At 44.2% G+C, this 27,745-nt stretch overlaps 1 protein-coding gene across 2 annotated transcripts in view; it reads left to right on the forward strand.

Moving 5' to 3' along the window:
• The first annotated feature begins 243 nt into the window (after nt 1–243).
• Nucleotides 244–27,745, forward strand: part of LOC138582204 (cyclic AMP-dependent transcription factor ATF-7-like) — a 1,375,782-nt gene continuing 1,348,280 nt past the window's right edge. For both annotated transcript variants that reach the window (XM_069653279.1, XM_069653280.1), the window contains exon 1: nt 244–380. The gene's annotated coding sequence lies outside the window, so the exon portion shown is untranslated. The remainder of the gene's footprint in view (nt 381–27,745) is intronic.

The raw sequence follows: 27,745 nt of genomic DNA on the forward strand, positions 1-27,745 counted from the left end.
TCCTCCCACGTCCCTGTCAGTTCACTGTAGAGGACCGCACACTTCTCTAAAGTTTCTTAAAAGTCACGCCCAAAACTGGGGCGGAAGTCGGCACACTGTCACTCCGCAGCCAGACCGCGCCTATCTTCTCACGCCCTGTCCCGCCTATCTGTGACAATCAGCTGTCCGCGCAAGGAACGACCGTTCACGCGCGTGCGCCCAATCTTCTTTGAGCGAGCTCCTCCCCTCGCGCCGATCGCGGCAGCAGACTGTGGGGTGGGCAACAGGGGGCTCGCGGTGGTGGGTGAGCGACGTCTCGCGAGAGTAATACAAGACAGCGGAGACTGCCTGGACTGTGAGTGGACGGTTCGACTTAGTTTGCCCCTCTTTGACAGCTCTGGGTAAGTACGCATAGACGTCTGGGCAATAGTGGGTGAACAGGGAAAGCGGGCGTCTATATGTGCATATTGTCCCTGCGGGCAGTCCCCGTGCGTGGGTGCGGCCCCGAGCTGGGCCCTCCGCCACTGTTTAAGAGCCAGTTTAAGGCCCCTCCTTTAGGAGGAAGGACGGGAGCTCCGACCAATTATTAGCCATCTTGGGGCTGATTGGCGATCATCTGATCCAATACGCTGCTACGCTTGATATGGAGGCGGGCTTGGCGTGGGTGTGGGGATAAGAGGTCTAGTAAATTGAGATGGAGGGGTTGAAGAAGTATAACAGTGTTAAGGGGGCAATTGAATTGGCTCAACTGGAGCTGTTGGAGAAAGCTTTGCAGAATCATAGATTTACGGGGGTGCTAGCAAACCAGTTTTTGGGAGTGGAAGAGGCAGACACTTGACACCTTTTTGCACCTTATTGATCACTAACAACCCGACCTCCCAAAAGCTATAGGTGCAAAGTACCTTGTAGGGTTGGGGGCAGAGGTTGTTATTGGTACAGGTTGGGAAAATATTCCTTAGGTTGGAGTGATGGTTTAACACCTATAGTTGCGGTGCTGGTGGAGAACTGCATAATTCGGGGACGGATAGAAAGGTAGCATGATGAAGTGGGGAGAGCAACATATCCCATAGGCGGAGAAGTGAGCCAAACATCCCTGGCGGCAGAAGTATCATTAATCATGGGATCAGAGGGACATTAGGGAGGGGATTCTCCCAAAACACTTGAGTCCTCGGTCAGGAGAACGTTCTGGATGTGTTAAGGAACTATGGTTCAGGTCAACGCACATAATAACAGTAGATATGTCGGGCGAATAGATATCTCGTTTGAGTCATAGTGGTTTGTTAATTGCTGATTGTGAGCTAGGTAACATATTGGAGAAGATTGGTACCCGGGAAACCCATTGTTAAGAAATATCGCAATAGAAAGTAAAGCATTTAGGAATGTGTTGATGTTAAGGCAATATGATGCTATACATAGCAAATGTGATTTGATAGTTAAGCGTATGGGCGAGTTCTTCAGCATTTGGCATAAAGTGTCACAGCGGTGAGGATATATCGGCCAGTTCGCGATATCCGTGTTAATGTTAGTCCTATCGGGTGTCTTATCCGAGTGTCTCGAAGTGGGAGCTTAATATTTCGCTATTCCCCAACACCCATGAGTATGTCTGTTGCTCTCTGGTTGCTACACTATATTGCCATCTTTTAGCCGCGGGAACTCGGTAGCGAGCTTCAGCCTCTGCCAATGCCCACCAGTCTGTTGCAAGTGAGACACGTGATGCGGCTGTCTGAGAGCGTATAGGATGTGGGGGCAGTGGCTTGTTTGTGTGATGCATGCTATGGTGGTTTGAGTTTCAGTCAAGAATTGCCTTATCGCTGTTGACATCATGGGCTGCGAATTTGAGTGCTTATCTGGTTTCTTTTGAGTTGTAACAGAGCTTTGGTGTTATTCAAAACCTTCCGCCCATCACTTCTGTGGTTACAGTTTGTCTCATTATGTGAGGGAGAGTATGCCCAGACGTGGGTCCCTTGCTCGCTGCACCATAGGGGCCCAAGTGGCACCTCACTGAGGAGGCCCAACAAGGCTGAAACATGTCTGGGGTTGCTTGTGTTTCTGTGCAGAGGGGACCTAGCCTAGCAGTTCAGGCAGGGATGCTACCATTGGTGGCAGTACCTGACTTATTTGCCTGTAGCTGTACCCCTTTTGCAATGGCGCAGACGGGCAAAAAACAATGGTGGTGTGGAAGGTTGCCCAGCGGTTCAGATTAATTCAAAACCTTCCACCCATCATTTTTGTGGTTACATTGTGTTATGTGAAGTCAGGTAGGATAATCAGTCTCTGGTGCGGTGTGGAATGTATTGTTGGCTGTTGCATAGTCAGTTTGTTAGTATTTGTGAAGCCCAGTCTCTCGTGGATGGCAACAGCAATGGGACTTGACTCATGGGACGATGGACATGTCGAGTTATGGTGAATCATGGCTACAGAGTAGTTAGATGTGGTAATAGATCACAAGAGTGGCATTCGGTAGACATTTGACAACCGAATGAAAGAATAGCAAACCCAACTGAAGCTAGTGTCTGCATCAAATTCTCTCTAGTGTTAAATGTTCATTATTTTAGGATGAGCGGGCTTAATCATGGGGGGCTGCATGCAACTAAAGATACATTTTTTAAAATTTTTATTTGCATTTTTTAAGTGCTCATACAGCCCGCAGGCATCGAGGCGCTGTTACAGGAATTGTTTCTTTTTTAGATGTGTAATTACTTTTTTTTTAATCTTAGTTACATATTTATAACACGCTTGAATACCCAGAGGTTTCTAAGCGCAGACCCGGGGATCGAACCTGTGTTGCTTCGTGTCGTCTTGCTTCCAAGGCGAACACGTTGCCGCTGAGCTATCCTCCCAGGACATACTTAAATATTAACTCTGTAGCAAATGTTTTGGCTTCTACGAGGGAGAGGCCTTTGAGCAACGCTTTGTCGACTTTTTACCAATCTGCATTGATCAATTCTATCTTTAACAGTTTGTTGTTGTTGCAAGTTAAGAACGTTCATAGCTTTATTTGGGAAAGCAGAAGACCATAAGAGTTACACAATTACAAAGTAAAGCAAGGGTGATGTTGACATCAATGCAGATATCTCAAAATTGTACTGCAGTGATCACACCAAGGTTTGACCAAGAGGATAATGTGTATTCTTTTGAGAGCATATACTTGCAGTTGCTATGCTGGTACTAAAAAGGGCTTCTAATCCGTTGCTTGGCTCTGCACCTGTTTTAGTCCACATCACTGTTCAATGTTTGTTTAGGAACAAGTGACGTTGTTTGGCTCTTATCGAGGTATTCTATGTCTAGGGAACTTGTATTAGGTGAGAGGCATAACTAGGGGAAGAACGAAAAACAAATACCCTAGTGATTTAGCCTGAATACCGACAGGTGTTAGATTTCATATGCAAGTAGGCTCCTTTGATGCCTGAAAAAGATTTAATTTTACATGTCTTGTGCTAGTTTGACTTTTCCTCCCCCGAAAGACTGGATTGCGCCCCCCCAGGACATCCTAAACCCTTGTACTGTTAAACGGATGCGTAACTGCTCAAGTTGTCTTTTCAGCAGCCTCTCATAAATGCGCCAAGCTTTTATTGCTATTATCTGTGATGCATGTTTGATGCAGCATGTTATCATTTCAATACCTGGATTTCTTTGGCATTTCTATCCTGACCCGATTCGTGCGCTTATGCCTTGGATGCAAGTGCTTGTTTTTGATCTGTTTTTACTGCTTTCTTTTATCCAACAACCTGAGTTATATTGTCTGTTTTTGCATAGCAAGTTCCCGGAAATCTGTGCCAAATATCACCTCTTTATGATTAAAGGGTCATGGTCAAAGTGTTTACTCATGAAGTTTTGATCTCCTTGTTTTGTCCGCCCCCCCCCTTACACTTTCCCCTGGCCGGTCCAGGTACAGAATGTGGATCTAGTCCTGGTACCTTTTTATAAATCATACAATTTACAAACTAGTACTCTATGTACCATGAGGAACTTTTCTTCGCAATTGTAGGAGTTCTTTTGCAGTAGAAGGAAGTGGTTGGGATGGATCCCTTTTTCCTTTGCCCACATGTTTGGGAAATAGTAATGTTAGGCAGCCATCTAAAGCATTGTCGGTTGGGGTTGAGGATGGCAGTGTGTACCAATTACAAAGTGACGAAAGGACGATGCTGACATCAATGCAGATATCCCAAAATCTGCACTGCAATGTGCTGCTTAAAATGGGTTTTTTCAAGCAGTATTTTCTTTCTCAAATCCCCAGAAAAGGATGCCTACAGTGGAACACTTCTAACTTTACCCCTCAAAGGTAGTTTGAGAATGTATACCTGCACTTTACAATGCTATCCTTCAGTTTTCAGAAGCAACCCTGATTGGTATTGATGGGGAACTTAATTGGCAGTCGTTTTCGCTGCCTACTGAATTTTCCCCACGTTTCAATCAATGGCTGTGGCATTGTATGCTTCTGCAAACCAAGTACACTTTTTATCCCTGAAACTTGGTCTGTCCTCTTTATTCTGAAAATCAAAAGCAAACAAACTATTACACCACAAAGTGTTGGGGCAGCTACTTTTTTATGCCATGTTATGGGATACATTTTCCTGTTTAGAAAACTCGTTTCCCAGTTACGATTGAACAGGCTTCACACATCTCTGCCTCTTGGTGCTATGGAATCGACAAGAAAGACTGGTTTGGTTTGGTTAGTACAGACAGAGGGTACAATGCAGGTCAGCTTTGCTGTTTATTTTGCATGCAGGTTGAAAGAACCTGAATTTGGTGTGCATTCATGTTGCAATCTTTATTTTAAACGGCTTACCTTCTTCAGTTCGGTCTTTGGTATCTTTACCTCTTCTTTAGGAGGGTTTCAATCCCATCACATTGTGTTGCTACATCTTGTTATGTAGGATGTTTTGATCAGGCGACAATTAGTTTGGGGGAACTTTCGAACCACCCCAAATCATGTGCACATTATTTTCAGTCATTTAATAAAGATTTATTTATGACCCTAGGACGCCAATTTAACAGTATTGATTCCCTACAGCCTCCCTCCCCTTTTGTGACAAGATGCACACGTCTGAACATAAGGTCTAATTATTAAGGAAATGGAAATAAAAGAATCAATTTAAATATCAACCAATTTTGTATGCATCTATGAAATTCCAACTTCAACACAGAAGAATCAATACACTGGTCGCACCACTTTTACATGCTACATTTACTTGAGTAGGCTTTTGTGAATACACACATCACAATATGTACATTTTGTTTACCCAGGCGCCCATGAACCATAGGTTGAAAAATACATGAGGCTCCACGATAAACTTCATTTGTCAAAAACCAAATTAAGTTAGATCTTCCCTGCCTAATCCTCTATTAAAAATAGATACCTCCCCTCTCCTTACTCAAGACATGTCAGAATTTCAAACGGCCTTCTAGAAAGCTCAATTGAACAAGCTACTTATACCTGCATTTGTAAATGGAAATCTATGTTGACTTGATTTCCGTCATTGCTTTTCCATGTAAAAGTGGACCTTTCTTATTTTCAATGGGTAAACTAAAGGCAGGGAAATTGGTAGCAGTTATTAGCATTTCCCATTTGTCTTGAATGGTGCATCGGCAGTAAAAGAGCTCTGTTTGGTGATGTAACCAGGAAATTACTTAAAAGTACATACTTCTTCTATGTATGCACACAGTGAGATATCCTTTGACTCCCACAATACTACTTCTGTGTTTGATCATTAAACTGAGGCTGAGGCAAGGGATCTCCCATATATACACATCGTAGGCCCTATTCTATCAATTCTATAATTACAGAAGCACATACACTTTGAAAATATTTAGTAATTTCTCAGTATGCCTAGTCAATTTACATACCGTGCCCCCTTAGTACTTCAAAAGGGCTGGGATTTAATCTATTCCCCTTTAGAGTATCGCTCCCTCAGGATTATTTTCTCTTAATATTATACTTGCGTCTGAATTTCATTTGGCTGTCTCCATGACAAGTGAGTACCCTCTTTAGGACAGGTTCAACTCTGCCACTCTAGAAACAAGTGGGCATCACAAAGCAAGTTGGGATCCGCTTCCTTCCACCGTCTGGTTCCCTTCTTACTGTTTTGGTCATGTCTGTTGTCTCTTCCACTGATGAAGGCCTGGATAATTAGTTCCAGACATGCCTCTTCTAGTGTGCTGCTAGTAATCCAAAAATGGGTCCAAAGGAAAGTAATCTATTCCCTACTCCTTTCTGCGGTTTTCAATTATATGTTCTCTCCTGTCTCAGTGAGTCTGCGAGTCAATGATTGCCCCCCCCCTCCCCCGGCCCACTATCTATGGGTTTGAACTTTTATAGAGCAGAAACCACTCCCTTTATAGGTGGGTATTATTTCTGTAATCTAATTGGTCACTGTATGCGATTGGACAGCGTTCCAAACGTAACATCACACTAAACCATCCTTTTTGTACTCATTGGGCATATTAATGAAGAGGGCAGGGTCATTTTAATGACTTGGTTTCCCTCTCCTTTGATGTGATATCATGTTGGATAATTCAGTGTAGTTATCTGGAACAGCATGTTTCTCACATGTGTTCAGGTTACTAATCAGTTCATGAGATTACTCTCACTTAGGCGAACCAAATAATGCAATTTTTAATCTTGGCACAACATATGGTGGGTGAGTTATAGATGTTTACATTTTTCCTTCCGTCAATTTTACACAAACATATTTTCATCTCACGATAACCGGCTCAACGGCATCGACCCTAGGATATATAAATAATTGGCACGAAAAAATACACATGTGCCTAATTTGCATAACTAAATTAACATAAACAATATTGTTTTACATTCAACTGATGGATCTTTTCACCCTGAACACTTAAAACAAATTAAGTCTCTAGGGTCTTCTGTTCATTAGTTAACAGAGAAAATAAAACATGAGTCCATATGTACATTTCACATAGTGCATCATTTCTTACATAGAATGAGATGAATCAGTCTGAAATGGCATACCAGTTCCTTGCTGGTACAGCCAAATGGTGTCCGTTCCTTTGAGCTCCGAGCTGGGGACTGTGGCAAACCAGAAGAAAGACTCGGACCAGAGGATATGGTTCAACACTCAGTTTATATTTAAATGAAAGAAAATAACTCGCTTATCCCTGTTGCGAAAAGGGGGTTTCCCTTCCTAACAACTAAAAACAAAGGTGCTTGTCGGGATGTCAAACAACTTAACAGTCCTCCGTCCTAATCTGTATAATGGTAGGCCCTACGTACCACTAGATAAAAAGGAAACAAAAATTCAGAGGGAAAGTATTTTCACACTGTAGGTAGTCAGTTCGTCCTAACTGACCCCCTCTCCTGCAGACAATCTTTAAAGTCAAATGTTTGTCCCAGGATGTGGTTCCTGGCCTGGGTCACCATAGCAGTTTGTCAACGAAGAAATCAAAAAAGTTCAAAGCCTAAGTCTGTCTCAGTTTCTCCTGTAACAGTGTTTTCAAGTATGCAAAAAAAGGACAACTCAATTCCACAAAGGTTTCAATGCTGGAGTCCAATGGGAGCACTTGTATCTGAAAGCCTAACTGTCTCACTCCAGCCTTCATGTTCCAGGGCAGCATGGGTGTTCAACCTTTAAATGTATTGCTCTCTTTGCCTTTAGTATTGGTATAAGTCCTTGTGTCCTTAGGGGCATCTCAGCCATTTTGTAAACTATTCATGGGTTCTCCGACCCCTGGAATTCTTTTATCCTTTGAATATGGTGCTCTTGCTTTCGGGGATTGGTATCAGTCCTTGTGTCCTTCAGGGCGCCTTTGCCCTTGCATAGGTTATTTACGGGTTCGCTAAGCCCTGGGTTTCTCTTAATGGTTTGCGTCCCATTCTCCTCATGGGACTTTTCAATATAGTTCTCCTTGGCTCTCGGTATTCGTATCAGTTCTGGTGTCCTTTGGACATCTTGATCCTTGCATCTGTTATTGATGGCCTCTCTATTCCCTGTTTTTCTTGTGTTACTCAGGATAGTTCAGTCCCAGCTCAGGTTGTTCAAACTCCCTGGAAGGTGAAGGATTGAAGGTTTCTGCCTTCCCACAGTGTCCAACCACCTAACTCCCTTCTTCCTGTGCAGCTTGCGTACCTGTTCTATGGCAGTACTTCTCACGGAGGGTCGCTGATGCTTCTATTGATGGTGTTCGTCTCTGCCTGCCACAGTGGTCTTCAAGGGGCCTTGTCTCCTACCTTCTGCGCTTCTTGGTACAGGGCTGAAGACCTTTCGACCTGGGCTGCTGGCCCACCATGCCCCCTGTGATGCCACCTAGAGATGCGCTTGCTACACACTCAAGCGTCAATATCTGCTCTGTACGCCCCCATCCCCCCCCCTGTCGTTCAGATTAGTTTGGAAACCTCTTCTTCCAGCTGAGTTTTTTTAAAAATTTTATTTGGATAAGGTGTAGATTTCTTGCATTCAGAGTAATAGTGATAAGGGGGCTAGGTGGGGTGTGTGTGTGTCTTGTCTGGGGTTATGTTTTGTAGTGTCATGTTTTTCTCTTGGGATATGAGGGGTGGGGAATCTTAATTTTAAATTTTTTGCTTAGTAAGGATAGATTGATTGTTACATTTATCCAGTAGAAATGATATATATGGAATTGTTTATATCCTGTTCCCACTTGCATATTTCTCATTTGTAATCTTTGGAATAATGATCAAATAAAGTTGGAAAAAAAACATTGGGGACTCTGATGTCCCCTTGTTCATATGGTCTTGGGAGCGTATTCAGAGCTAGCCTGCATCTTCTATTTTTGCCATAGAAACATCCTGCATGCTTTGTAAATAAGTTTCTGGGTATGTTGTATGGCTCATTTGTGAAGTAGTGTAATAGCCTGGGAGGAGCTACCACTTTCAGCAGTTCTGCCTGGCTTATTAACGAGAGGGGTAGCCTTGTCCAGAAGTCCATTGATTTTATTACACCGTTTGCTGCATGCTGTGTGTTGTGTGTTTGTTCTAATTGAGGGTTGAGATATAAGTACCGAAACGTGTCGGCGTGCCACCACTCCAGAAGTGTAGGGAGGCCGACCTTTCCCTTCTTTCTGATTCCTGCTAGCAGGAGTAGGCCTGACTTCTGTCTTCTGATCGTTATGCCTGAGAGTTTGGCAAATCTCTCTAGTACATCTAATATGTATTGTAAGTTAGTTTCTGGATGTTGTATGTATAGCAGCTTGTCGTCTGCTTATAGGGATATCAGATGCCACTGGCCATGTATGTTAATGCCAGCTTTCTTCTATTCGCTGCTTCAGTATATTGCAATCGGCTCTAGGGCCAAACTAAACAACATAGGGGATAGTGAGCATCCCTGCCTAGTGCCTGCCCGGGCTACTGTACAGTAACTGTACCCATCTGATGTGCTTGGATCCGATGCCAAATCGCTGCAGAGTGGCCAGCAACCATGCCCACCTGACTGAATTGAACGCTTTAACTGCGTCTAGTGAGGCCACTGTGTAGTGCTCTGTGCTGACAGTGAAATCTATTATGCGATGTAATCTATGCAAGTTCCATGTCGTATTCTTTCCTGGCACATACCCAGTCTGGTGTGGGTGCATCAGTTCTGTTATTGCCTTACTAGCAAATAGACTCAAAAAGGTTATAAGTAGTTTCCCCACCTCGGTTCAATAATGCCAGCAGCCTGTAAGAGCTGCACTCTATTGCAGATTTATATGGCTTGAGTATGGGTAGACTGCAAGACCTTTCCTCAAGCCCAGGGATCGTATCTCTCCAGCTCTGAAATCTCTTCATTGGTTCCCAGTGGCAGCAAGGATAAAGTTCAAGACCCTCTGCATTGTCCACAAGGCTTTCTGGGGTCTGGGACCGCACTACCTCCAACTCTCTTTCCTATGTATCTCCCATCTCAAGCTCTCCGCTCATCCACCTTGAACTCTCTGAGGGTCAGTTACTTTTCCAAGCAGAGAGTTGGGGGGAAGATTTTTCTTGGGCTGGGATCTCCCTCTGGAACAGCATCCCTGCCTCTCTCAAACTTGAACAGAACCATCTCTGTTTCCGGAAGCAACTCAAGACTTACTCTTCGCTTCCGCTTTATTTCTTCCTCTCCCCTGCTGATGACCCATCTGCTCCACGCACTAGTCACCTGGCCACCTTCTGAATTTGGGGCCAGGTCCGTGCCTGTCCAGTTGCACTTGGCACTGCCTATTGGTTCTCCCAGCACTTGTGGTCAGTATCTATAACCCTACAGCACTTATGAGCCACCTGTTGGCTGCACTTTCTGATTACCTGCATTGAGCCACCTGCTGGCTGCACTTTTGATTACCTGCACTTCACCACCCCCCTCTGCACTTCTCCCCTCCCCTTCCCTGCGCTTGCGTGATCTGAATGACACGAGGCCTAGTAAGATCGTTGTTTAGTTCTCCCTCTTTCCCCCTCGTCTTTTCGTGCCTAGTAACACTTGTGTACAGGCGCGTTATAAATACTGTATCATATCATATATATCATTGCTGAACTGTTCAGACTGGGAAAATTGGCTTCTATTTGCTCTCTGCATGCCATTACTACGTCCTCTTCCCGCGCACATATTGTTTCCCCTCTGCTGGCGTATTGGGCATTGCGCCCTCCAGTGGCCTTCCTGCTTGCAGTATGCGCATTAGTTCTCATTCACTATCCCAGTGAGTTCTGTCCCCTATTGTGGGCATATCCTTGCGGTCCCCAAGCTACTTGCTGTAACACCCTAGTCTTCAGATGTACTTTCTTCTTTTCTATCCTTTCCTTCTCATTGTTAATTCTGTTCTCATAATACTGAGCCATCAGCAGTATTTTGGAAGGTGTCTTTGTTTGCCAGGCACTCTCCGAAGCCATGATTTGAGACTGAATTTCAGGCAAGAGAGCTTGTACAAACTTGTCGACAAACAATCTCTTTCCTTATTCAGTGCTCCAATCTTATCTGCTGTAGTCGGCAAATACCTGCTCAAATCTATTGAAATACTCTGTTGCCCCTCAGATTTCCCTTGCATGCAGGCTGCTAAATTGTCCCATCTAATCCTTTTCTCTGGTACTAAAGTCTTAAGTTTAGCAAGAATAGCGTTAGGTAATGCTAATATTGTCTCTGGGTGTTTCTCACCTGCTTTTCGCTGTATGTCGGCGACCATGAGTTCTGGACATGAAATAACAAATCTATATCTTTTAAGGTAAAAACTGAAGAAGCCAAGACTGACTGTACTTCCTTATAGAACCCGGTGGACTTCGTCCTTATTTCTTGCATGGATAGCTTAATATTGTTAACTTCTTGTCTGGAAAAGGGGACATATACAAATTGTTCAATATAGTGTGCCACAACTGTTCTAGGAGGCACGTCGCCATTGGCTGGCTCCTCTCTTTGTGGGACGAGTGTCAGGGGCACCTCTCTCATGGGCATCTGACCAGTGTTCTTTTCAATCCCATTGTTGAGCAGCAAAGCTAAGTGGAGAGACTTGGAAGTGAGTGCAGTGTCATCTGTGAAGGTGCACTTATATATTTTCATAACTTCTGATGTATAACACAACACAATTTCCTTTTAATATAATTGTCTTGTAGGTATTCAGCCAATATTTGTAATACCTGTTTCTGAATGGATGGGCATTATTGCTTAAATGTGTCATGTTTCTCATTAGGGGAAAGAGATGTATTAGAAATCCATCTAAGAGCGTCTCTAGTGATGATGTGCATTTCTGCAGTTTTTTTCAGTGTTTGGGGAGAGTGCTCTTCTGAATGAACGCGTTGTTTATGAAAGTACTAGATAATCCTAAAGCATCTACCTTAGCTATTTGTAGTTCATGTAGCTCGTACTTATGTGAGAACAGCTCAGATAGATGCTGATGTGCGTCTTGTAGTGTATTGATGGTGCATGCTGAATGATTTAAATGTTGCAATTCTCTAGGTACTATGGTATCAGTGAGTTTGCACCATTCTCGGGGAAAATGTTTTTCCCATGTGTTCTAACAAATATTTTCGTTCATGGGTATGGTGGTCAGTCAAAGAATGCCTTCCAGTATATAGTCTTCTGCTGTTATTTCTAACCTTGCATTTTTATTCTCTGCCAGTGCGCTATGAAGCCCTGCTCTCTGATCACTAAGCGGGCGTGAATATTGCAATACAGAGGTATTGGGTTTGGAAGTGGCAGGGGAGCTAGCTGGCATAGCTTTAAGGAGTTCCAGTAGGCCAAGAGTCGGTGTCGGGTACACGCGGCACTGGTAGAGGCAGTGCTGGTGGCAAAGGTACATAGGTGGTGCAGACGGACGTACTCGTCTTTCATTCAATAGTGTGTCCATTTATTTTTCAGCTGTGTGCAGCTCTTTGAATGTGTATATTTTGCATATATCGAACTGTATTGCTCTGTCGCCCTATCACGATCTTCCTGTTGCTTTTGGTCATGCACTAAAGCCTTTTCTGTTTGGTTCATATGTTTGCGAGCTTGGTTCTGTCTACATTTGATGCGCTCTGTTGCCTCTGTGCACCAATCCCTAACTGAATCAAAAGCAGCTGGCCTAGCATTTTTCTGCAATAAAACGTACTCAAAATTATGTATCGTTGCCAGTTCAAACAAGCCATTGTAAATCAGGTACATGTCTGGTCTGGTGGCAAAGCCAACGACTATTAAACACAATTGCTACTAACCCGTATTTAATATACACTGTAAGAGGGAGAACCTTTAGGTGAGGCAGGCTGTCCATATTCTAACCCAGTGCGTCGTTTTCTACAACATTGCCCAGCAAGTGAGCATTTTACTGAACCCAGGCCTTTTTACACAAAATTGTATCTCACCTGGGAAAATATTTTGCAACATATTTTTGTACAACCAACTGACCTCATTTCAGTCAAAACCCCCACACGCCCCCATCAGACGAAATCCGTGGCTGGTGGTCTTGAAAAGGGTGAAACGTGGTCACACAGCTATGGTTCGAAGCTCTCGTCGGGATGATTGCTGGGCGAAGAGGCCAGTATGGATCACTAGTAGCAGCTGCAAGAAACTTCGTCTCAGATTTGTCAGGGATCCCTGGTACTCGGTGGTCCCAGCACTTGGTCACTCCATCCTCGAAATATGATGGACCATCCTCGAACGGGCCCCATATTGGGCATCAACTGTAAAACCAAAATCTGGTAACTTTACTGCAAACAAGTTAAGACCAACAGACACTGAGGTATAAACAACAGAATGTATTTGCTTCAAGCGGACCCAGGTGCCGCATAATAGCTGTGGAGAAGTGAGCAATTTACAGAAGGGAAATCACGTCTTTTATGCACCCCAGTTTACATGAGTTCTGCTGCGAGTGCTATGTCATAGATGGTTTACAGCTCCCTGCTACGTTTAGGGGTTTCTGTGAAACATACATTCGTCAGTGATTTCATGCTTGTACATTCTAATTTTCTGACCTTACAAGACAGCAGACTGTTATCACTGAAAGGGGACGTTCCTACCAATATTATCTTTTGTTTTCATGGCAGAAGGTTACTGTGCATCGGTATGTTTTACAGTTATTTAGGCTAACCCATTCCTGGTACCTAGAATTATTTTTTTGTGCATTTGTGAGACCCATGCAATTAACAGCTGCAGATGAGAATATCTTATCACGCTTGTCCGGGCTGTGCAAGATCCAAGGCTGTATAAACAATGAGCTCATTCTACTTGGCTGTAACATTTCTGTGTGGCTCAGCACTCTTGTGCGGCGACAAACCCATTCCTTCCAGCTCCAAAGAGATCACAAAAATGGAGTGCATGCATGAAACAAAATGGAGGAGCTTAAGGCTAACCTGAATAAATGTATGTTCACACCTGGCGGGATAAATCGGCATGTACCTCAGGTTAGCCTGGAGTATCTGTTCCTTGGTGGGGCCAAACGCTATCCTTCGCCGCTGCAAGAGCTGTGTGTAGTCAGGGTAATTTCAACGTAGAGTACCCTGTCGGTGCACACCTGTAAATAACGTACACGTTCTAGAGATTTAAAGGCGTTCAGGTGTGGGGGAGGAATAGTGACCTTGACACAAAGTCCTAATACAAAAAGTGAAAGAAAAAGTCATTTATGAACTCTTCCGTCCCCTGCACACTCGAATGCTGAAAACATCTGCAAGCTCAATCTGAATTGAGAAATGAAATTCAAATCAGAGAAATTTAACTGAACCAAAATGGTTTAATACAATTAGATGAATAGAACAAATCTTCAAATAGATGATTCATGTAGAGGCTAAACCATTCCAATCAAGCTCGATGCATTTCGGGGCTAAAACCCTTTCTTCAACGTACTGTAAATTGAGATCCAAACAAATTATAAATCAGCAGAGATAGATGGCAAACTGTACCTAATCACCTTGGAAGGTAAACTTGTATATCAAGGCGAATCATAAATAGTTCCAAATCCACAACGGTTCTAACTGGTATGTTCGTGAACCAACCACCAGTGTCGCTTTGGTGATCCTTCAAACAGGGACATGCTAAAAGTCAGCTGAAGATATGCATGTCTAGTGTGAAATGGCACTCATGCAACGAGTGCAGAAACTAAAGATAAAGGCCATAAACCTACCTGGCATTCATTTAGTATGGCGGCCAGTCAAACACTGTAACTCTCTGAAAAAAGTAAAGTACAATAAGTGTAAATGTTATATATGGTCACTCAAAAGGCTGCAGAAAGAGTAGATGAGGAAACAGCCCACTTAACCTCAAGAGTGTCAATTCCCCATAATGCACGACGGCACCAGAAAACAGTAATCCACTGTTCGGTTCAACTGTGTAGCCTCGCAGCGGCCAAGGGCCAAAGGCTGTAGTGTATGTACCTGGCGGGATTAGGAAAGCAACGCAAGTAGCTGCTCAGAAAGTGAGTGTCATTTAAATGTAGCTATGTGATGAATTAATCACAATACATACCAATTGCAGCAAGGTAAAAATAAAATAAAAGGGGGAGACAACAAATGTAGCATGGCCATGCGTGCCTGTGCAGTCTTCATTTCAGCTTCGCCACCCAACTGCTCACTGACTATTCCTCCAATCCTCAAATATGGGGCGCAATCGCTCTTGGCGCTGGGGGCCTGCACCTGCACAGCCCGGCATTCACAATGTATCAATGAATGAGGGCAGGCTGCCGCTCTGAGCTCCTCCGTGTCTCTGATAGGACTGCAGCCATGCTCACAGCACTTTTTGGCAGTTCAGGCTCCAACCCTGTGTCCGTCAATTGCCTTATATGCTGCCCGCTCAGCATCTCCAGGCCTCCGGTGCTCGGAGCTGTCCCCACGTCAGTGCTCTTGGTCATGCTCAGCAATTCACCACCTTTCTCATATGCCATCTCTGGGAGCACCTCACTCCCCCTCCAGCACGCCAGGTCTGTGCCGGTGCCATGTAAGAGCAATCGGGCAGGATCTGGCCTCACTACACGCTCAGTGAGATGGCGGGCCACCATTTTGGGGATCTCTTTGCGGCTGCTCCCCAACTGTTTTAACCACTGCATTCAGCTTGTTCCGGTGCTGGGATATCACGTCAAGGCACTGCTCGCTTCTGTTTTAGGGCCAATCAACTAAGGATCTTGCGGGAGCACGAAGAGACTGTTGCTTACTGCATGGCTGCTGGCCATGCCTTCCAGTGCTGAGGCAGAATCAGTGTCTGCCACAGTCAAGGCTTCTTCTCCTCTGGGTTCCCCTGGCGCATTTATTCCTACTAAAGTCTATGAAGCAGGCGTTGGTTCATTTTGAAAGTGTGTTTAGATATCTCCATATCTTTACTTGAGAAGTTCAGGGGTCGAAATTAAGATTGGATAAGCAGGAGCTAATATTTAGGAACACTTGTGCTCTAGATGTCGTATAGATATGTCCCAATATTTATTTATAGGTTGTTCCGAATTCACAGCATTAAATTCACATAGATGTGTTTGTTCAGCATCAGTTGGCCTGGGGAGCCAAAAGCAGCTCCTGGTAAATGTTGGTATGAAGCTAACCAGACTCTTCTAGGTCACGAGCAGAAGCTAAATAGCTCCCCCTCAATTTTCGAACCGTGTAAGTTTGAGGCCAGTCCTAGGGATGCTGATTACTTAGAATGTGGCCTGTTAAGCATGGAAGAACCAAGCCCGACCTTTCAGTTGAAGATGCTGCTGAGTAATAGTTTCAGTGATTTGGGCATGCTCCTATTTTTAATTGACTGATGAATGCAGATTGTAACTTTGTTACAACTACATTTCTTAGTCTATTGATTTAAAGAGTTTTTGACAGAGGATTTTACTTTGGGTACCATTGGCTTACATACTCCCAATGCTACTTGCACTCTGTCAAGGTATAGTCCTACTTTTTGGGAGGTGATCAGGCAAACGATCCAGCATATGCCACAAGAGTTGCGGAAACCTTTCAATGAGGTGGAAGATGACAATGGGCCTCATTAAAAGTTTGCTGGTCTGATAGTAACGGCGCCGGTAATTTACCAGCGCCGTTACTACCAGATCGGCAAACTATTAGTCCTGCTCGCTGGTGCCTTTTCGCCCCCCAGGTCTGACCTGGTGGGCGTACCGGCACCCGCGAGCAGAGCATGCTGGATGCCCTATGGGGCTTAAATGGGAATCGGGAAGAATATTTTCCGGAGCCCGCGTATAGGCAATTACCGGGTCTGGCAAGGCCGTAATGACCCAGTAATTGCCCGTTCACGGGCGCCAGAAAAAAAGATACCGGCACGGCTACCGCCAGTATCATAAGGAGCCCCCAACATGCTAGTAAGCAGATTTTTTAAAACTGTCTGATACGGTAGACTACGTAATCAGGCCAGTACATACTAAAATAGTCCTAAAACAACGTTATCTGGATTCTGATGTTTGTGTTATTCCCAGGTGTCCAAAATAAGTACACTTCGTCTTTTTGTCTCAAAAAACGATGTTTCTGGTGAAAATAACTTAGTGCTGCAGCCTAGCCTTTTGGTCTTCCAACTGAGCGTTTAAAAGACTTGGCACCATCTTGCTATTAGTACCAACCACTCGGAAGCCTCTTTAACGAACGGGGGCTTTGATCATTAATCACTTGTTGGTGTCAGGACCCAGTATTTCTTTGGACCCATTAGTATTTTATATCTTCACCTCTTGAACAAGTTTCTGCAAAAATTAAAGTTAAAGATGGGGACCTTGACAATATACTCCAGACACTTAGATTAGTACTGCTTAGTATGCGTTCGTCCTAACGAAAGGCATTTCAATAGCAGTGCAATCACAAGTGATAGCTGACATTTGTCATAGTAGAGGAACAATACCAGTTTAACTTCCTGGCTTTCCGGTCTCACTGGAATTATTTCCTGGCAGTGTTGGGTTCTCACCTCAGGAGCGGGAAACATTCACATATTTCAGTATCTGAACAAATGACTGCTGAAAGGCAAGTCATTCAGGCCGATCGCCTTTCACTCCCTCAAGACATGCATGGTTCTACATTTTGGTATCAGTCAAACCCCAGAAAATACCTCACCTACCCCTTATAAAGTGGATGTTCAGGTGTGGATATCCATGCTCAGAAGGTATTTCTCCCCAGTGACAGTGTGAGACCTCTGTCAAGCAGGGTCTGTTTGGATTTTTTTTTTTTTTTTTTCTCTTGAGTCATAAGACAGCTAAGGCTTTGGATCATAAGGTTTCTGGTTCCATACACCAGGCTTAAGATGCAACCCTTGCAGTGGACAGTAACAACTCTGTGGTTCCAGTTGTGGGGAAATCTTGCTTGGATCCCAAAAAACAGATCCTGGTGTTTGCCTGTGTTGAAAAAGAACAGTCATGTCATGGTGAACTTTGCATGCCAATCTGCTGCATGGTCTATCCTTTTGCCAGCCTTAACACCAGCTTACATACATTGATGACATGTTATTTTCATGTTTTTTAAATGGGAACATTCGTTTCTAGTATTTCAGTCAGTGGCTACCATGAAATGAAATAAGTGATTTTGATAACTCTCTTGGAGTGGAAATGTATCAAGCTTGGTCTTGTGACATTTCTTCAGTCCAGCCACTGTAAATTATTGCAGATCCAGTACACCGACACCTCTGCAACTCTTTACCTAAAAAGGAAGGGTGGTTTGGGATCACTCGCTGCAAGTATTTGCTTTTTCTCTGTCTGGTTGCATGAATTTGAATTTGAAACATTTCTTATGCGCACCAGGCAGAAAACTGCGTTCGGGCGCAGATGTTAACTAGGGAATTGAACATATCGCTGTGGAAGCTGGAAGTAGCCCTGAGTGGGTAGGTTCATTTGAATAGGAAAGCATGCACTTAAACAGGTCTTTCTCATTAATGCTTCTGGCAGGGGAAGAATAAATCCTAGTAGGGCACTGACATCGGGCAACGGACAGCATTTGTGACTTTGGGATTCCCTTTTGTGTGATATGTTCACATCCAGCCACCATAAATGGTGTCCACTACTCGGCTCAACAATTTCCTAGAGAAGCATTTTTACTCTTTGCCGTTGCCACTTGTTATTTTGTATGCCTTCCCACTGAATCTGCTCATCTTGCTAAGCTTACAATGATCCGTGATGACCGTGATTGTTGTGACTCCAGACTGGGCCAGAAGGACATTGTTAACATTCTGGACCTGGCTGGCTGTTTTCTGTGCAGCGAAGCACCAAGCCAGATCCTCAATCCAATCCTAGCCATTCAGCACTTGCAAGCTTGACTGTTTATCTTGTGATATACCAAGATGCAGATGTCTTCGAGAATTTGTCAGCTCATGTGCAGTAAAAGAAATAAATGTATTCTAGCATATGAAATGTTTCCAGTTGGTGCCATGGAAATTGTGCTGGCCCATTGCTTAGCACTTAGCCTGTTCTTAGTTGTTTATGCTATTTTGTTGATTAAGTATGCCCCATCTGCATAGAAAAAGCCTATTTTTCCACTGTCACAAAGGCACAATCTGTAAAGAATTAGCCAAGACCACAGCTAGGTTGATGGTGACTTTATTTTGGTTGGGCACTAAATGGCCAAAATAAATATAGCCAATAGGTAAAACCAAAACAAGAATACCCAACTCAAATTCAAGGATTTGAATGGTGGTTTACCCACTTCCAGGGTTGGGCTCTTGTACCCAGCTTCCTTCTCTGTGTTCTAATGTAAATCTTCAGTCTTAAACATTCCCATGAGTCACACAGTTACAAAGAACCAGTTACACTTCAGCTCAATTGTAGACATAAGAGATACCCACCAGTCCATTCTCAGGCATTTGCACCATACCGCCAACTGATACGCTCTGAATCATACATACATCACACTCATCCAACTTTCCCTGAGCTGCCATTCAACTACAGTCACCAAAATTCTACTTTCTTGCATGGCGGAACCAATGAAACAAATGCAATAGCATAAGCATTCCTTATGTCTCTCAAGCCGGATGTAGCTCATCTCCCTCTTTCACATCACACCCAGACATACCCGCAACAGAAGGGTTCAACTAGGGCAACACTAACAGCATATCTGTTGTTCATGGTGGCCAGCCAAACAAGGATATACGCAGCCATACCATCAAGCAGAAAAGTTGGTATTGCACTGAACATTGGCTACCTCATAATAGTCGCTCAGCGGGGACAAAATATAGCTCCAGAACACCTTGGCAAATTAACCTTTACTGACATATATGTCGGCGCCTGCCAGCAGAAATCACTCAAAGCTGGGAAGCCCTCTTCCAAGAACCCATCTTGTTGACTAGTTCCTGATGTGCATAGTCGCAGGGGAACAGACAGTGCCACATCATATATGCTCTAAAAATAAAATTTATAATCGGACTCCTACCTTGTTAGTGAATAACTCCACGCTACAGTCAACCTCACAAGAAATATCTGCTCAATTTCCAGGATTAAAGGACCGAATTATCTACAGCATGCTGCCTTCAGTGCACCATATAGAGAGACACTCCAAAGAAAACACTGAGAAGAAGATAAAGGAAATGGATTGCATCACAAGGTCAAGTGTTCACTTGAAATTGAGTGTGCATTCCCATCTTGTTACTGAATATAAATTACTTCATAATCCTACTGTGTGTGAAATACAAATTGCATCCCATTACTGTGTGAAAAATGCACATTTAATCATATTACTGTAACACATTACACAAACCTGTCTATACACTTGGGTATTGCTTATCTAGGCAAACTAGCTTATTTTTATGTTTGTAGATTTAAATAGCTCAAACCTAGCTTGAGAGCAACAGTGCGTTGTATAAGCGTTCCGGGATCAGAAAGGTACTTTACACTGGGCCTGGAACAATTGTAGAACCAGGGGCTAAGTTACTTGAGTTGCAAACAGGAGTTCCTGGGAGAGCAGGGGTTTCATTTCTTTCCTGAACTGCAGGAGTGTTTGAGTGGGCTGATTGCCACCGGGATGGTATTCCAATATTCCAGGGCATAGCAGAAGGATTATTGTCTGGTATTTTCCCTGCAGGTTTATTTAGTTTCCAGCCTAGCAATGGTCTGGCTCCTAGAGAAGCGTTTACTGCCTGAGGTGTTGCGTTTGTCTGAAAGTTGGGTGTCTGGGTGATGGTTGACTTGTAAGTGGTAGAGGCCATTTTAAAAAGGATCTTGGCAAGGTTAGGGAGACAGTAAAGGGCATGCAGGATGAGAGTGATGTGGTTGTATTTTCTAGTTCTTGTCATAAAGTATGCTGCAATGTGATGGAATGATATAGGGCGGAGCCAGGTATACTATGTGAAGCCCTGTGAGGAGGGTCTTATCCCATCAATGTGTGCAATCATGGGTGCCTGCACCACTGTCAGGAAGTCCTTGGGAGGGAGGAAGGGCTTAATCAAGCAGCATGTAGTGGGCTCTTTTTTGTAGATGTGCTGCTTGGAGGAGATGATGCTGTCCGCTGCGAATTCACGAACAAGAGACTCCGGATCACTCCCTCTATTCTAGAGGTGTGTAGAGTCCGACCTATACCCGGATGGGTTCAATAGCAATAAAACTCAGGTGGGACTCGATCCCGTTTTTTCCTTTTTGTAGACCAGATGGTTTAGGACCTATATGGCTTATATTCCCAGTGTGTAGGCACGTATAAGAGTTACCAATTCCTACTTGTGTTAAGAAATAATTAAAATTTCAAATTTTATTCAGAAGAAATACATAGTATAATTCCAAATCTACTTTAGTTAATAACCGTGCATATGTTTACAATATAATACGCCTTAAACATATAAAAGTGACTTATTCTATTAGCTAACCTCACTTGGATCTAAGTACCCAAATATGGTTGGGAGGGGAAAATTAAATTAATAGGCTGTCCTCCCTCTTTTCATGCTCAACATGTTTCAGTTCTATAACCCTTTGTGATGAACTTTCTTCAGGAGTTTTGTCACTTCATGACAAGCTATAATGGCTTGGGTTTGTTTGGAGTCTTCTCCTCATTTAGTGTGGGGGGTCTCTGACAAACACTGGTAGGGTGGGTTTCCACAACTCTATGGGCTCTCTCTGTTTATCCACCTCTACAGTTAGACGGGATGTTGGTACTCTTCAGCTTATTCAGATTTTAGTAGGAATATGGCATAGTTCTTTCAAGCGGCGTGCCCCTTGCTTTGTTGTCCTTGAGCTGTCTATTCTTAGTATTTAGTCCACGATTTCTTCCGCTGGCTTTCTGTTCTATCCACCGCGCCCAATGAATGTACTCTTCACGTTCCCTACTGCTCAATGAGGAGGTTGAGTGGCGCAAAATCCAAATCTACCTTCTGCCATGGCAGCAGAGCACGCAGGAACGCGTGTGCGTGCGTGCAGTCATCTGTGTGTGCACATGCGTCTCTCCTGGTGCGTTTCTACACACTGCGACTATACACCATATAGGTCCTCAACCCTCTGGTCTACAAAAAGGAAAAAACGGGAGAGTCCCACCAGAGTTTTTGTGCTGTCCGCTATAAACCAGAGGTCTTTGGCAGACAACTGGGCAAGTTGGTGGGTGAATCCATCCAGGTGCAACTCATTTGGCTATCCTTGGATTGTCCCCTGATTTCAGGGGTGGCAGAGGAGCCCGAATTCTATTTTGGTCAGGTTTAGTTTTAGGTATGCGCTTGTCATCTACAATTGAATGGTGGCGAAGCGAGAGCAGTCTCCAGTCAACTTGCAGAACGCTGTGCTGTGCGGCTGGAACCTTGTTTATTTTTCCTCCTGGATCGTGTCTGGAGGCGTGTCCTGGAGGCGTATGCCGGCACTAACGTTAACATAAAGCGTCATCTTCCTGCGAAAGCGGGCCGCGAAGCGAGAGCAGTCTGCAGTCCACAGTACTGAGTACAGAGAAAGAGAAGGAGCTATGTTTAACCTGTTACACGGACCTATGTCACACCATTTACCTGGATGTTGGTGGTAACTGGCAGTGTGACTGTGTGGCACCCTACTAGTGGAATTAACTGGAACTCTCCCTGATAGCCACCCGCTACGACGCATGCTAATTAGCTGGTTATTTTGCATCTATACCTCGCCCAATTAGGGGGCGGGGGTAAGGAACCTCTCACTCGGATTGTGCTAAACATACAGAAATTGTGGAAACAAGGATCTATGACTGATTGCCCGACCAGCGACTGTGGGGTTGCCACTTGGAGTCTTCCCTTTGATCTGGATTTGAAAGCGGGCATCTGATCAAATGAGGTGTGCATATTCTATGCCAATTGAACTATACAGGAGCCTCTGCCGGGGCCAGTAATTGGCTTGGCGTACTATTTGGCTACGCAGCTGACTATAAAAAAGCACCCATATACATTGCATATGATTGGCCGGAAATAGAATATAAGCTGTGTGCAATTATTAGAGGATTCCACTCTGCAACTTACTGATTAAACATCTGCCCAGAGACTGTGGGGTATCTTCTAGGTGGTATACTCTTTGATCTGGGTCGCAAGTAGCGCTCTTACGGCTGCTTGGAATCAGCATCTACCATAATGCTCTCTGGGTTGCGCAGCCAAATGGGTCAGACTACTCATATAGGTAACACTGCAACCTTACTAAATGTGGGTCAGTCTGGGGGCCTAGTGGAACTGGATAACAATTCTAAGGCCCAGCGACCTGTGTCAACTTCATTATGTAGGTTTTCTCCAACAATTGCCCCAGCTGTGAATCCAGGTGGGGAGGTGGTGGTGGGAGCTGACAACATGGGCCGATTGGTTCTACAATTAACTCTAAATTTGGATGACCAATTAACAAGGCACCTCTCCCTGCAGCCCTCACTTATACTTTCCATGACTCCGCGATGGATAATAAGGCCCCTTTGAGTAATTCCCTTCCAAATGTGCCCAGCTGCAAGAGGGAAAGCAATGTTGGACCACTCTGCTATGACGCACAGGATTTGTTTGGTGTGCAGAAAGACATGATTGACATCAGTATCATTGAGGTCGCTGATAAAGCAATTGAACAAGATAACCTCTGTGACAATGTCGAAAATGTGGTACAGCAGACCTGTAATGCATCAATACAGGACTCGCCTACGGCCCATACCAACATAATTAATGATAACTACAATGCAAATAATTTCGAGAATTATGGACAATGCATTAATGATGGTTCGGGGGAATCTGGTGCCCAGTGTGGGTCTCCTGTTCTACACCACACTTTGAAGGAGATTGATGAAAAAATTCAGTTGACCCATCCAACTGTTTCTGCCCTTAATGTGGTGCTCAGTACATTTGTTGCACTTTATGACAACATATTGGCAGAATTAAAATATACCAATAACTTGATGGCTGAGGTGAATAATAAATTGGATGGTATAGGGTCAGAATTGAGATATGGGCCATAGGCATAGGATGAGAAAATCAGTTGAAACCAGTTATTACTGAACGCTCCTCGGACATAATTAACATTTCTGATGTTATTGTTTCTGAGGGACCATCAGATTGTATGAATAATGTTGTACCTCATGATTTAGAGGTAGAAGTACTGGTATCATCCCCACCTCCAACTGATAACACACTGCATGATTCCCCCACCAATGTGATGACTAACCATTTAACATGTGAAAGTGGTGGTAGTCCGGCCATGGGGGGGGAGGGGAGTACTGTTGGCAGGGACAGAAAGAGCTAAGAAATATCCATCAAATAAACGTATTCCCTTGAAAAGAACAAAACCAATTAGGCGGAAGCCAATGATGCGGAGGCCGCGTACTCTGAGTATTAGAGCGGGCCATAATTCTTAATACAGACCTAAATTATCTCCAATAACGGAAGATGGCTATCGGCGACTGATGGCCTCTACAAAGTCAATGTCTGTCAACTCGACTGTATAAACAAATGGGACCCCTTTAAATGCCCACTCTGAGTCTGGTTGCCATCCAGGTTGTAGGGAATTAAGAACTTTAGACCAAATCTCCACAGGTGTAAGTACTTCTGGGGGGTGTATTTATGGCACCCAGGCTTGGCGGTGGGGGTACCTCTGATGGGAAATAATGCACAGCAAGTGAAAGCATTTCGACAAGCACTGATTGGGAGAGAAATTCCTTTATCTTCACATGCATCTACTATAGAGGGACAGAATGGATCATTAAGGGGACTCTCAGAGGGGGAGCAAAGGTTTCCACAAATTGCAGTGAATAATGATGCAGGGCAGTTCCCGGTAGGTATGGGCCTGGAAAATCAAGTAACCTAGAAGCAATTTGGCAACAAAGGGATGGTGAACCAAGTTTAGGATTAACCCGAGGATCTGATGGAGTGGGACAGATTTTGTTAAAGACAGAATGTGGGTCTAGCAGAGCCAGAGTTCCCAAATCCATATGGGGCCCAATTGAGGGGGCTTCTACTTCAGATTATCGACCTCTGTACTCAGAGGTGGTAAAGAACCTGTCTGATTTGGGATGCGGGTTGAGGAAATCTTTAGTTGAGGATATTCCCCCCATTTCTATGGGCCCCAGGGTGGCTTTGGGTTTAAGGGATCTGCTGAACCTTCTTTACAAGCCTAATAACAATGTACTGAATAACAAGCGTCCGATCCCAGCGTTCCATCATCTGAGGATGAAAAGTTTGTTGGGCTTGGAGCATTTGGTCTGCCTGACTAGGTCAAATATTCTGATCATCTTTGAGGAAATTCCGGCAATAGCTATGGTGGGCTCTGCAGACATTGAAAGAGTGGCCTTTCCAGATAGAGAGCACCTGGATATTTGCATTATATACCTAAATTCACCATTGGTAAAGGAGTTGATTCTCACCCAACGAGAAGGTCTAATGAATCTGGGGTTTGAAATTGAGCAGGTGTGGCTTATGGAGGGGAGGCCCTCTGCGTATAAAAGACAGAGTGATGGGCAATCTGAGGGGCACTGTAGGGCCTGGCCCCAAGAAGGAACCCGGAAAAGAAATTGATTGGGCTGCCGTTATCTCAACCTTGTGGCAGAAACTTGTCCATTAATCAGTCAGTTCCCTTGGGTAGGGAAAATAGAATTATCCCTTTCTGCCTAAAATCTAGTAATATTAAGGGCAACCAACACCTTTTTAGCTAATCTAAGAGAGGCTAATTGTATATGTTTACAAGAAACATGGATGATTATGACTCCTATGTTAGATGGTTACAAGATATTCACCCAATATGCCAAGGGTAGCCGTGGGGGGGGGGGGGAGTCCATCAGGTAGTCTGTTGATTGCTGTAGAAAACGCTCTTGGACTGAGTGGGATAATCATTGAAGGCTTACCCTTTGGGGTATTGGGGGGGGTGGAGGGGAGTGGTTGATCTTACTTCCCGGGATAGATCTGTGAATATCTTGATAGTGAACATCTACTGGCACAAGGGGATATCAGTAGTGGATGTGTTTGTGGAGAAGGTGTGCCAGGTAATTGATGATTGGGTGGTGGAGTATCAGAATGGTAGAATTATAGTGGTGGGTGATCTAAATGCAGATTGTGACATGCAAATGTGTGATAGGGATTTTGCTCAATGTGGTATCTCTCTGAAAAGGCAGATTGGGAAAACCTGGTATGTGGGCTTAGGGACATTGGGCCTACAACCCTTGGTGGGGAAGAAGAATATTGATCGTAATGAGACATTTTAGCATACCTGGCATCGAGGGAATAATTCTTCCATCCTAGATTACATATATCTTGATAACTATCTGATGAATAGATGTATATTCTGTGATACCCTTGGGTTTGGGCGTACAACACATGCATTAAACAAATAAAATAAAATATTGCTGTGACTCAAAATGCCTAGAGTGACCACTCCATTTTGACTGCATTCTTTTGACATGGTTATAATTACCAGAGGGTTCAGATCTCAGCCTCCGGTGGTTTCTAATATGTCGGGGAATGCAGGAAGATGGACCTCTAAACATATTATCACCTTGAATCAGAATATATGGGCTACCCTGAATAAAACCACCCTTGACTGGAAAATTAACAACTTTAACATTTATGAGATTGAGACACTTATTGGGTCCTCGGTCTTGGATATCTGCCTGAGGATAACAAGAAGTAGAACTAGCACCCTAACGCACACTCATTGTTGTAACCAGGAGTTAGCCTTGGTAAAATTAGCCATGAGGAGGGAACTACGTAGAATTCAGAGTTCTAAGCTAGATGACCCCACTTGTCAAATGTGTATTAGGAAAAGCAGACAACATTTTTAAACTACTGCAAATCGGTGAGAAACGTGTTACTACAGCAGGATGCTGAAGCTATGTTAGAGGTCTTGATCAATGCACAAGTTAGTCCCTTCTGGTCACTCGTCAACAGACAAAACCCTAATTATGTAGTTTCTCAGCTAAATACCATTTCAAAAATGGAATGGGTTGAGTCTTTTGCAAAAAGGTTTGGGGCCCCTATAAGTAAGCAGTGTGATTGGGAGAAGGAAAGTTCTGGTATTGTGGAACATGCTAAATGGGAACTCCCTTTTGAGATTGGCACTATATACTCTGTAATAATAAAATGTAAAAGTTCACGTGCCTCAGGGCCTAATGGCCTAGCAAATAACACCTTTTTAACCCTGCTGTCCCGTCTTCCCAGATAGGTGTATCTGAGCAAGTGCTGGCCTGGTTTTCCTCGTTCCTGGCTGATCGCACCTAAGCTCTCTCTACGCCCCCTTTTTTACCTGGCCCCTTCCACCTTAGTTTCGGGGTGCCACAGGGCTTTTCTGTCTCCTATTTTCTTTAATATCTACATCTGGCCACTTGTGGGTCTCATCCGCACCTTCGGCGTCAGGTGCTATTCTTAGGCCGACAATGCCCAGCTTATGATCCGTTTAGATGTTGATCAGGCTGTGGTGTCTTAGTGCCTTCAGAGGTGCCTGGCGGCCTTAGGGGACTGGATGAACCATAATTAGCTTAAACTGCTTAAACTGAATGGTTAAGACTGAGATTCTGGTGGTGGCCCCCCCCCCCCGATCCTTCACTCTGGGTGTCCGCTTTCTGACCCCCTTCCAGTCCCTCTGGTGAAGGTGAAAAATCTGGCCGTGGTTCTATTAGCGTCCCTTTCAATGCGCACCCAAGTAGCGACAGTCTTCCAAGCTGGCCATTTTCAGCTTAAAATACTGAAAAATGTACTTCCTTTGATACCGCCCCTCCATCGCCCACCGGTGGTTGCAGCTTTGGCGTTAAGGCGACTAGACTACTGTAACTACCTTTATCTGGCGCAGCTGAAGGGTCTGGTCCTGCGACTGCAACGTTAGCAAAGCTTAGCAGCTTGCGTTGCCACAGGATTGCCCTACGGGCTCATATTTCATTGGTTTTGCTGGCCCTTCACTGGCTCCCGGTGGCTCAGCATATCAGGTTTAAGACGCTATGCGTCGTCCACCGGGCACTGCATGATCAGGGTGCAGAATATCTTCGCACAAAGTTTACCCGGTATCTGCCCAAGCGCTGTTTGTGCAATCCGCCTCGACTGATCTACTCTTCGTG

The sequence above is a fragment of the Ambystoma mexicanum genome, chromosome 3q (genome assembly GCF_040938575.1).
Source record: "Ambystoma mexicanum isolate Mex_15411 chromosome 3q, UKY_AmexF1_1, whole genome shotgun sequence".
NCBI classification, from domain to species: domain Eukaryota; kingdom Metazoa; phylum Chordata; class Amphibia; order Caudata; family Ambystomatidae; genus Ambystoma; species Ambystoma mexicanum.